Consider the following 12,060-nt stretch of genomic DNA (forward strand, 5'->3'; position numbering starts at 1 on the left):
CCTCCATTTCTTTCGTTTGTGATCTGATTCTTTGACGCCATATTTTCACTGCTTCCCTGAGTTGGTAAGGTAGATTTGTGTGCTAGGTTTCCACTATGGCCCAGTGGGTCTGCCTCCCCAGTTAACCTGAGGTGGACATTCTTGGTGCACCCCTTTGTGGACTGTGTGTACAGCCTTGTTGTAATTAAGTCTTTATTGTTGTTGGTATCACTGGGAAGAATTGACCTCCAGGCCAGTTGGCTGCAAGGATCAGCTGTGTCTATGCTGGGAGAAGTTCGGTGCTGGAGACAGCCTTATAGGATTAGACTTGCCAAATTGCAAAAGCCTCTGTGCTCAGCTTGGATGGGGTGGAGTCTCAGTCTTGGCTTCCCGTCAGCCTTGCCCTTGCGTGCACGTGCGTGCCTTCAGACCTCTGCCTTCCCCGGCTCCCGAGTCTCCGCCTGAGAGTCCAGACTCCCCCCACAAGAGCGTGGGTCCCCAGGGGCTCGCCTGGAACTGGGGTCCAGTGCAGTCAGAACTGGGGCTCAGTGCAGTCAGGAGCCTCCGACTTCCGGAAAGCCTGTGGCAACCTCCGTAGCCTTTGTGCGCACTGGCACGCGCGCGCCTTCAGACTTCTGCCTTCCCCAGCTCCCGAGTCTCCGCCCGAGAGTCCAGACTCCCCCCGTAAGAGCGTGGGTCCCCAGGGGCTCGCCTGGAACTGGGGTTCAGTGCAGTCAGAACTGGGGTTCAGTGTGGTCGGGGGCTTCCTTCCCCCTTCCACCAGAGAAAGTCAGCCAGGCTCTCAGCGCCCTTCCTCTCTGCGCGCATAAAGACCCTTTGCCGTACCTCCAATTCTCTGTGAGCTTTTCTCTTTCCTTCTAGTTGTAGAATTTTCACTCAGCCAGCTTTCCTGTGGTTCTGGATGGTGTCTGTTCTGTCTTTTAGTTGTAGTTTTGAAATTGTTGTGCGAGGCAGCAGTTTATGTGCTTACCTATGCCGCCATCTTGGTTTCTCCGGCACATTTAAATTTTCAATAAATACTATCCCTCCATTATTACTATCCCTCCATTTTTTTGTTGCTATGTAATATTTCTACGTTTGGAAACCTAATGCCAGTTTCAAACCAATCTGTTGCACACATATATTTTAGCCATTGAAAAAGCAACTGCCCGGCCGGCATGGCTCAGTGGTTGAGCGTTGACCTATGAACCAGGAGGTCAGAGTTCGATTCCTGGTCAGGGTACATGCCCTGGTTGCAGGCTCGATCCCCAGGAGGGGGCATGCCGGAGGCAGCCAATCAATGATTCTCTTTCATCATTGATGTTTCTATCTCTCTCTCCCTCTTGCTTCCTCTCTGAAATCAATAAAGATATATATATTTTTTAAAAAGCAACTGTTTTGGAGAAACCAAGATGGCGCCATAGGTAAACACCTGAACTTGCTGCCTCACACAACAACTTCAAAACTACAACTAAAAGACAAAACGGACATCATCCAGAACCACAGGAAGGCTGGCTGAGTGGAAATTCTACAACTGGAAGGGAAGAGAAAAGCACACTGAGACTCAGAGGAGCTGCAGAAGTGAAGTGCAGAGGTACGGAGACGCACGTGCGGAGAGGGCTGGCAACTGAGTATGCGGCTGGCTTTTTCAATCTGCAGGGAGACACAAGCTCCCGACTGCTCTGAACTCCAGTTCTGGGCAAATTCTGGGGACCCAGACTCATACGGGGAGAAACTGGACTGTCTGACAGCAGGCGGAACTCAAGGGCGGCTTTCTCTCAAAGGTGCTTGCAGCGATTATCAAGGGACACTGAGACTGGGGGCCTCTTAGGGCAGGGCTGATGGGAAACCATTGCTGTTTACTGTGCCCCGAGACTCTGCCCCATCCAAGCTGTGTGCAGAGGCTTTTGCATATGAATGGCTTGGTCCTTTGAAATCTAAACTTACCTAACAAACTGCAGCTGAGTCAGAGAGACCCAGAACATGCAAAAGAAGGCCCAAGGACCCACAGCAGCTTGCATTGCTTCACAGCTGGGCCTCATCTGGGCACCTCCAAACCCCAAACAAAGAAGAGGAATCTGCAGATCTCTCCATAGCTCCTGCTGGGTGGTCTCAGGCAGAGGCTAAATTAGCACCTCCTTGGAGATCCAAGAGCCAGTGTACCCAGGGGTCAGAGTAGGACCATCCAGATTACAACTCCTCAGATCCATAAGGGACACACTCAGGGGGCAGACTCATTGAGCACCAAAGCCCCACTGAAGCAAGTCTTGCCTCATAAGGGTGTCTCCAGCATAGAAGTTCTCCCAGCGTAGACATAGCTGATCCTCACAGCCAGTTGTCCTGGAGGTCAATTCCTCCCAGTGATACCAACAACAATCAAGGCTTAACTACAACAAAACTGTGCATACAGCCCACAAAGGGGTGCACCAAGAGTGTCCACCTCAGGTGACTGGGGAGGCTGAGCCACTGGGCCCTATAGGACACTTAGCACACAAAGCCACTCTATCAACACAGAGAAGCAGCCAAAATGCAGAGACAAAGGAACCGGTCACAAATGAAAGAAATGGAGGATATAGAGTTCAAAACCACAGTTATAATGTTTTTCAAGAATTTTCTAGAAAAGGCCGATAAATTTAGCGAGACCCTCGAGGATATTAAAAAGGACCAACTAGAAATTAAGCATACACTGACTGAAATAAAAAATAATATACAGAGATCTAACAGCAGACTAGAGGATCACAAGAATCAAGTCAAAGATTTTAAATACAAAGAAGCAAAAAACACTCAACTGAAAAAGCAAAAAGAAAAAAGAATCCAAAAATATGAAGATAGTGTAAGGAGCCTCTGGGACAACTTCAAGTGCACCAACATCAGAATTATGGGGGTGCCAGAGAAGAGAGAGAGAGTAAGATACTGAAAACCTATTTGAAGAAATAATGACCGAAAACTTCCCCCACCTGGTGAAAGAATTAGACTTACAAGTCCAGGAAGCGCAGAGAATCCCAAACAAAAGGAATCCAAAGAGGACTACACCAAGACACATCATAATTAAAATGCCAAGAGCAAAAGACAAAGAGAGAATTTTAAAAGCAGCAAGAGAAAAACAGTTAGTTACCTACAAGGGAGCACCCATACAACTGTCAGCTGATTTCTCAACAGAACCTATGCAGGCCAGACGGGAGTGGCAAGAAATATTCAAAGTGATGAATAGCAAGAACCTACACCCAAGATTACCCTACCCAGCAAAGCTATTATTCAGAATTGAAGGGCAGATAAAGAGCTTCAGAGATAAGAAAAAGCTAAAGGAGTTCATCACCACCAAACCAGTATTATATGAAATGCTGAAAGGTATTCTTTAAGAAGAGGAGGAAGAAGAAAAAGGTAAAGATAAAAATTATGAACAACGAATACATATCTATCAACAAGTGAATCTAAAAATCAAGTGAATAAAAAATCTGATGAACAGAATAAACTGGTGAATATAATAGAATCAGGGGCATAGAAAGGGAGTGGACTGATAATTCTCGGGGGGAAAGGGGTGTGCGGGGGTGCAGGAAGAGACTGGACAAAAATTGTACACCTATGGATGAGGACATTGGTGGGGGGGGTAAGGGCAGAGGGTGGGGTGGGAACTGGGTGGAGAGGAGCTATGGGGGGGAAAAAGAGGAACAATTGTAATAATCTGAACAATAAAGATTTAGTTTTTAAAAAAGCAACTGTTTTTATTGCTATCAACTAGAGAAATTAGAATTGAGGTATATTATTGGTAAGGATTTGAAGGTTCCTCTAGCAATTTGCCTTAAAAGGGCTTGTATTAGAAGCTTCCACTGAAGACAATTCATTTTCCTTTAAAAGAGATCTATTTAGCACATGAAATCAAATTTACTTTAAAAATTCACTCTCTATCCCTAGAATTATTTCAGACATATGGTAATAGTTGTTTAATTTTCCAACAAACTGGGTATTTGTTTGTGTTGAGTTTAAACAAATTACAAACATCCACAGGAACATTTTCTTTAGATTAAGTCAAATGTGCTTTGTGTGCTTAAGGGTCCCTTCTATTAAATAAGCCCCTTACATTTTGATAAAACAAAGGGGTGAAGAAATTCTGCACAAGGAAAATTGCTGTACTTTAACTTGAATATAAATGGAATGGTAGAAGAATACCCAATTACTCCATGTCTCTTAAAATGGTATAATGAATAGCTTACTTATACACAGGTTTCACGTCTCAAGTGAAGTTTCTAGCCCTGAACCTCAATTGCAATTATTTTCAATCACAAACCACTAGAGGCTTCAGTACAACTACAAACTGCACAACAAAGAAGTTGAAGATTGGTGGATTGGCTAAGCTAAGAGGCAGGTATAAGTCTTGGGAGCCTCCTCGGGGCTTTGCCTAATGCATGACTCAAACAATGCTACAAGTCACTCCAAAAGTCACACTCAGAAATCACTGTGAGACTTTCAATAGGAATAGAAAGTGTTTAGCGGATTGGAGGAATGGAAGCTTCCTCCAATTTTGATTCTGTTTTACAAGATAAACTACGTTGTGACCCTGGGGTGAGATGGTTGTGGAGAATGTGTCAGGCTGTTAGTACAGAGGCCAGCTTTTCACTCACTTCATCACCGATGTGCTTAAAGAAAATTTATGGAGGCATTTCTTCCCATTTCTGAGATAAAACAATTGGCTTGAGTTCTTTCCTTTTAAATACCTCTTTGACCTGGAGAGAGACCATTCTCATCTATCTAGAGGCACTACTGGAATTGCTCTCACTCTATGGCGTGCATTTGGATGGTGCTATTTTTATTAGTTCTCTGGAGCAAAGCATTATATATAGCTGCAGAGCCATCTACCCAGTGACACAGGAAATTTGATTCAGAGTGGGGGCAGCTGATATAAATCATTTTTTTTCTCATCCTAAAGTTCCCCTCATAAAATGGACAAGCTTTTGCCAACCTCTTCAAATAGTCTTTTAGCCACCACATGAGTTAGTTCCTGCCTCTGGCCTTGACTGATTGCTTGGCAGTGGCTATGTGGGTGGCTTCAGAGTTGCACTGAAGGCTTTTATGTGGTTTTGGGGCTGATGGGCTGTTTCAGCTGCTTATCCTTATGGGTAGCATCTCAAATTTGACTGGCTCTGATGAACACATCTTTAGTCATCTGAAAGAAATATTTAGTGAGCATTCCTTGTGATATAAATACAAATTTGTCTTCTTTTCCCAGCATGGAAAATTTTCTGCCTCAGAAAACAGCAAAAGACTTGGAAGACTTCGATCGTGTCTCATTTTAATGAATAAAAAGCCAACAAAAACATCATCATCCTTACTGCATTCAAGTCCCTAAAAGTTCTGTGGATTGGAAAAAAAAAAAGTAAGAAAGAAGACAAGAATGTATTTTGTATCTGCCATGTTACTTGACCATGACTAAGCACATAGTTTATCATAGAATGCAGCAGATAATTCAGCCCTGTATGCCAAATATTTCTTGAGTACCTATTATGTTCTAGGCACTGTGCTAGGTAATCTGTTTACAAAAAATGGCTAAAACATGCATTGCATGTTGGGTTCTCTGGAGAGCAGAAACTGAGATGGAATTCAGAGTGCAAAAATTTTTGCTGGAAAGTAACCCCTGTGACAGAGAAATGGAAGAGGCAGGACTGAGCAGAGAGGTGATGATAAAGACCTGACAATGTCTCAGCCAGCCCAGCAGGATGTTCCAGAGCAGATTGCCCATTGGAGGAGGCCCACGTTGTGTGTAAAGGGCCAAGCCCTTATGCCTCAGTTATTGGCTGGGACCACCCCAAGAAGATCCTGACCTCTTTTACCTTTGGCTTGCCCAGTCACTAATCAGTGTCTTCTCTGAAGAGACCCTGACAGCAGCTTGAATGCTGAAGTGAATCCTGAATTAGCTACCAGCTGGTCTCTGTCAGGTAACCACCCTCCTCCCTGGGTCAGCAAGGTGGGGCTGAGCAGCACAACTCCCTGTCTGCCACAGTTCGCCACTTGTGCCACACACATCTACTTCATGATATTTGGAAACAGCTCCTCACAGGCTCTGGTGGACCTCACTTGGATAGAGGGAGGTTAGTGAGACAAAATTGAGCTCCCATCTCTGCAGTTGGTCTCAAGGCCACAACTGGTGCTCATCATCTCCCTCCTTCACTCTTCACTCCAAATTCCTTTCTCCCTCAGCTACCATCTGTATTGGCCTTGGCACTTTTTGTGAAGAGCTAGACTTCCTATTAAACATAAACTTCTCTGGGCAGGCTTGTTGCATGTACCCATTCATGTGGACCAAGAGTACCAAGAGGTACTCATGGGGTGGCTTGAGTGCCACACATATTTTCCCTAGTCTTTATTGTGTACCAGGAAGCCATCTTCTCATGCTGTTCAGGGTCAATCACTTCTGACAAGATGGTGACTCCTCTTCTTGCTTGCTGGTTCCTGAAAACAAAGGTCTCCAAAGTGCTCAGGGGGCAGCTGTAGCCTGTACTTCAATGAGATTCTTGCTGTGTCCCCTGGAGAGTACATGTCCCTTTTGAGAGCAAGGGTTTCTCATCCTGCAGAGCCCAGAGTTGTGGAGACAGGAATCTATAGAATACTCTAGTGAATCATTGGGAGTATCAATTCTACTTCTATCACTTGGTTCCAGACCATGTGTTCTACCTGATGGGAACACGGTGCCATAGAGAGGTATCTGTTTCAATAAGTGTAATGTGCCCTAGAGGACGGTGCTATAATTTCAAAAAACATTGCTTTTGAGCTGATGCTTCAGCTGCCCCATCAGCAGACTGTTCGTTACCCTAACAGGCCGGCAGCCTCTGGGTGATGTGGGTGAAGTAGTATATGATATGACAGCTGGGGTGGGTCATGGGCTCACTTTTTTGCTCCTCTGTTGTGAGAGCGTGGGTTATCTGGTTAGACGTTATGTTATCTGGAATTCCATATCGTAGATCAGGCATGCCATAGATTCCCAGATAGTGGTGCTTCCCTGTAGGCATGAAAGACAAACCCACACCAGAAACAAGTGTCTTCTGTGAGAAGAAAAGAAACTGCTAGGATTTCCAAGGTGGGAGGTTCCCAATGAAGTCAGCTTGCTATCAAGTGGCTAGTTGTTGTTCTTAAGAAACACTGCCACTTCAGGGGCTTACTTAGCATTGGTTTCTGGTGTTGGCAAGTTGGACAGTGGACATTAGACGCGATTGGAAATTATTAGCAAGATTGGCCTTGGTTAATGGAAATCCATGCTATTGGGTCCATGCATAATCTCTGTTTCAGCTGCTCTGGCCATTTTGTGTATGCATTTTGCCAAAACCACAGTAGACACTGATAAAGGCTATCTGACATAAATGGGCCAACTTCTTTTGTCTACTTGGTTATCTACATACTTCAATGCAATTCCATATACTTATCCCATTCCTCTAGCCTAGAATTCCTTGCTTTGAAGATTAAATTCCAAGCTTTCAATCTTTTTCCTTCTGGGTCTCTAGTTATCCAGAAAAGCCACTTTGTACTCCCAGAGTCCATATATATTCCATCTCAGGCTGCTTCTTCTTTCACAGAAAGTGAGTATGTGCACCACTCTGGTAATACTGTACCCATTGAGAAGATTTTTCCTTTGCAATTGTCTCTCAAAGTCACTCTTGAGTGGGAATGTAACACAGCTGCCGTACAACTTTTGGCTTGCACATGCTGAACCAATTTATCAATAAACTAAACTTGGGGATTTTTTCCTCTTTCACTGGATCAGACAGGACTCCCTCTCTTTTCCCTGATACAACCAGAGGTATGATCTGGGGGTTAGATGCTGGTGAAACTGTGACTGTTCACATGGGTCTAGGCTCCCTGTTCATGCAGCCTGCTGTGCCCTCTGGCCCTGCTGATGTGCAAGCTTGGATGTATATTTCCATTTTATGATGGCTTGCTGCTGAGCCCTCATGACTTTACAGTTTGGCAGGTTCAGTAGGCTCCAGCTCATGTTGCACGTTGGAGGTTCATAATCACTTTGGTGTTTCATACACAACCATTCCTCTCTTTACCATGGCTCAGTAGCACCCTATGAGCCTTTTTCAAAAGGTGTGTATGTAATTCTCCATTGTAGATTAAATGGTATTGCTTCAGAAATCTGGAGAATGTCTACACTGACATTCTCCCACTGGGCTTGTCATAAACTCTACCCCACATCTCTTTTTCTTCACTGATATCTCCATCACCATGATGTTTGCCAGATCATACGGTCCAAGCAGCAGAGTGCTGTATTCTAGACCCGCTGCAGAGCCCTGTCTTGCTCTTGATCCCCCTTAAATATGGCAGTACCTTGTGCCACCTTGTTAATGGAATGAAGCAGTGTGGCATATGGTGTTCTGGAACCCAAAGAAGTCGAGAAAGTGTTATGCTTCCTTTTTCTCGGTAGGAGGTATTAGATACAGTGATTCTGTTTAGAGGGAGTAAATGGGTATTGAAAGCACACATGCATTGGCCCGGAGAAAGGGTGCCTTTTGCTAACAAAGATGTTGTAAGCCTACCAAGCCCTGTGCCGTTGGAGCCATTATCACCTAAAGGTGGAGCCTTTTCAGCCTTGGCTCTGTTACGCCCTGCTTTATTTTTGCTTAGCTTTCAATCACTAGCCTTGCCCCATGTTACTAAAAGCTGAGAAACATTTTAAAGAAAGGAATAGCTAGACCTAGACACAACTGAATTTAAGAAATATGACAGAGTGAAAAGTAAAAAATAACCCTTGAGTTTTTAAGATTGGTGTTACCGGTATCACTGAAAGAGAGTGAGGAAGGAGGGGTCCTGTAGTGGGGTTGAATAGTATCTCCTCCCAAAGTTTATGTTCGCCCAGAATCTCAGAATGTGACCTTTTTGGAAATAGAATCTTGAGAGGAGGTTATACTGGATTTAGGGTGGGCCCTAAGTCGAATGACAGGTATCCTAATAAGAAGAGGGTAAGGCACACAGAGACACAGAGAGGCAAAGGCCATGTGATGATGGAGGGAGAGGCTGGAGTGATTCATCTACAAGCTAAAAAAATGGCAAGGACTGTGGGCAGTCATCAGAAGGTAGGCCAGATGGATGGAACATATTCTCCCTCAGAACCTCCAGAAGGAACCAATCCTGCCAACACCATGTGTTCAGACTTCTGGCCTCCAGAACTGTGAGAGATAAATGACTATTATTATAAGCCAGGAGGCTTATAGTATAGGTTACAACAGCCATAGGATACTAATACAGATAATTACCTATAGTTTATTAAGAGCTTACTTTACTTACTCAGGTTGAATTGAATGAAATTGTCAGTATTTGACTTTTCCACCTAATAGTCTATATAGCTAACTTATTTCTCTCCCTCTCACATTCAAAAACACTTTTTTTGGAGATTCGTTTGTAACAACTTTTTTCAAATAAGTCTCATTATTCTTATTTTACAGATGAGGAAGTTGAGAGAGAGAGGCTAACTTATTTGCTCATGGTCTCATACTCTGTAAGTCACAGAACTAGAAAATAAACAAAATTGTCAGACCCTAAAATTCATGCAGTCTGATCCTGGGCTTCTCAAATTGTAAGGTGTTGGAAAATAACCTAAGGATCATGTCAGAATGTAGATCATGATTCAGTACATCCGGTATAGGCCCTGAGATTCTGCATTTCTAAGAAGTTCCCTGACTAGGCCAACGCTGTTGATGCTCAGCCACACTTTGAATATCGAGTGTAAGCTTCCCACCTTTCTTGACATGTTATAATTGATAATGTGATTCCTTTTGGAGTCATTATTATGAGTTCTAGTCATATCCAGGTTAAGTCACAATGAAGATGGTTGAAAATAAGAGGCTGGACTACTTTGGAGAAATGTGTGTGTGGGGCATAGATTTAAAAGTCATCAGCAAAGTGTAGATGGTGGAAAATGGAGAAGCTTACTGAGAGACAATTTATTCTATTTAAAAATGTTTATAGTCCATTCCTTTTTGATGGGACTGATTGATTAAAAAGAAAAGAAAGCCCACAATATTCTCTGCAAAATGATTAAAATATTTTTTATTCATAACATGTATTCTCACAGCAGCATTTTAAAATGTGTTAACTGGATAAGTTTAAATGCTACAAACTAATGTTGCCTCATGGTGAAGTCAATGAACTGACCCATGAACCTAATTAATAAAATTCTTACAACTAGAAGTTTAAGTGGATGCATTAATAGTACTTCTTTCACAGTAGGGTTTTGGTTTATAGAGCAATGGAGAAACTGGGAAAAGATTAAGGATACCCACCTTTTCTATGGCCAAGAATGTATCTGAGCTCAACATTCTCCAGATATCTGAGATGCCCAAAAGATTCAGTGGCAACACTACATGCCAAGGAACAAGAAAGTGGAGGGGAAAAGTGTTTTTAAATTTAAAAAAATATATTTTGAGAATTTACATAAAATTCTGGATTGGTCTGTCTTATGAATCAGTAATGAAATTCACATTAGACTTAGTTCTACTATAAAGGATTTCTTTATTTCATTTGCAATATTTTAAGAGCTAATTTGCAACATATGCCTAAGTAAACAGAACTTACTTGAAAAGAAGAGAAGCAAAACCATGTGTCTGAAAAATTGCACACAAGTACTTGATAGATTAACTAAATCAAACCCAGATGGACATGTGAATCTGTAGAATCTCTGTAGTTTTCTTGCACAACATTTGAAAAGGCTACACTATTAAAGTCAAGTAGAATATTCAAGGCCAAGGAATCCTATAATTGAATATATGATTAAGAAAATAATAGATGGTTTCCATTGCACTGGCTAAGTACTTGTAGGGGCAGTTCTCTTGAGTATCATGACTTACAGGTTCCTCAGAGGAAACTAGCCATAGTACCCTGGCTTCTGGCTGACTTAAAATGCTATTACTGTAGAAAAGCCAGAATTGCTCATTTGTGAGTAGTTTTTTTCTTAGCGAACTCATGCAAATATCAAATATTCGAGATCTTTTAGATCCTGAAATTCATTATCCATCCATTATTACTTGATAGATTTTTTTAAAAAATATATTTTATTGATATTTTTACAGAGAGGAAGGGAGAGGGATAGAGAGCTAGAAACATTGAGGAGAGAGAAACATCGATCAGCTGCCTCCTGCACACCCCCTACTGGGGATGTGCCCGCAACCAAGGTACATGCCCTTGACCGGAATTGAACCCAGGACCCTTCAGTCCGCAGGCCGATGCTCTATCCACTGAGCCAAACCGGTTTCGGCACTTGATAGATTTTTTAATAATCTTTCAGGTATATACATTTATAACCAAAGATATTTTTATAGAATACATGTATATATTCTATTCAATAAACAAGGAGGGAAAACCAATCTGGAAGACCACGATGAGAATGATTTCTTTGTAAAAACTCTAGGTGAAATCCTTCATGGTGATCTAATAATTCAATTCAAAGGGATCGGGATGGTAGCTAAGTAACACTGGAGTTCACTTATCTCCTTCTTGGTGTTCTATTTGTAATTATTAAATGGTAAAAGAAATTACTGTAGAGAATTGTGATCTATGCAGTAAATGGATTTGAATCCTTAAGGCTAATGACTCTACACTTGTAAGGAGAAGCAAGTTGCCCAGATTGAAAAGAAGATATTCATTGAAGCATCTGGGAAGTCACAAAACTGATATTCTTCCTCTAAAGCAGAGATGATATGTTACTATTTCTTTTTTCTTCAACTGAAGTATGTTCTCCTGTAATTTAAAAATTCCAATGGAGGAAAAAAGATCAAGTAAATTTATAATGACTCTAGCAGTTGCATTCGGAAGGAATAGATTGAATTTTTCTAGATGATGATAAATCTAGAAGTTAGAGTGATTTATTAACTATCCCAATTTCAAATATATTCCACAGTAAAGTTTCTTTCAGTTACAAGGACCATGCTAAGCATAGTCTCTTGGTAAAAACCTTTTTGATGATTGTTAGAAAATTTATTAAATTCTTCAAATTGAGTAAGCATAGAGCATTCTGCACTAAGACATTTTCTTGGCTTTCTGTTATAACTCCATGAAAAATCAAATTAGTTTTCACTTTGGCTAAATACTTCACCATTT

The 12,060-nt window shown here is 42.1% G+C and overlaps 1 pseudogene across 1 annotated transcript in view; it reads right to left on the minus strand.

Moving 5' to 3' along the window:
* The window catches only part of LOC308251645 (polyadenylate-binding protein 1-like), a 50,582-nt pseudogene that overhangs the window by 28,610 nt on the left and 9,912 nt on the right, over nucleotides 1-12,060 (minus strand). The window lies entirely within an intron of this gene.

Source organism: Plecotus auritus (genome assembly GCF_963455305.1).
Source record: "Plecotus auritus genome assembly, chromosome: 6".
Lineage (NCBI taxonomy): Eukaryota > Metazoa > Chordata > Mammalia > Chiroptera > Vespertilionidae > Plecotus > Plecotus auritus.